Source organism: Capsella rubella, unplaced genomic scaffold, assembly GCF_000375325.1.
Source record: "Capsella rubella cultivar Monte Gargano unplaced genomic scaffold, Caprub1_0 scaffold_2, whole genome shotgun sequence".
Lineage (NCBI taxonomy): Eukaryota > Viridiplantae > Streptophyta > Magnoliopsida > Brassicales > Brassicaceae > Capsella > Capsella rubella.
In genome coordinates this window covers 4,231,584-4,231,785 of record NW_006238922.1, presented here as the reverse complement: position 1 = coordinate 4,231,785, position 202 = coordinate 4,231,584, and the positions used below count along the sequence as shown (strand labels likewise).

The 202-nt window shown below is 39.6% G+C and overlaps 1 protein-coding gene across 1 annotated transcript in view; it reads right to left on the bottom strand.

Annotated features, from left to right (window-relative positions):
* The window catches only part of LOC17894250 (agamous-like MADS-box protein AGL29), a 3,055-nt gene that overhangs the window by 1,909 nt on the left and 944 nt on the right, over positions 1-202 (bottom strand).

Below are 202 nucleotides of genomic sequence, written 5' to 3'. Positions count from 1 at the left end.
AAAAGAACTTGACAGCTAAGTGTTCTTGAGATAGAGTAGGATTATGATGGGTGACTTCTAGGAATTGATTGATGGAACTGTGTGAATGAGGAAAACCCCCAAGAAAAGATCACGTGATGATTTGGTGGTTAGGGTTTGTTCATGGTCGTGTATGGTGCAAGGATTCTTCAGGATTGATAAGAGGTTATTCGACTGTATCTTA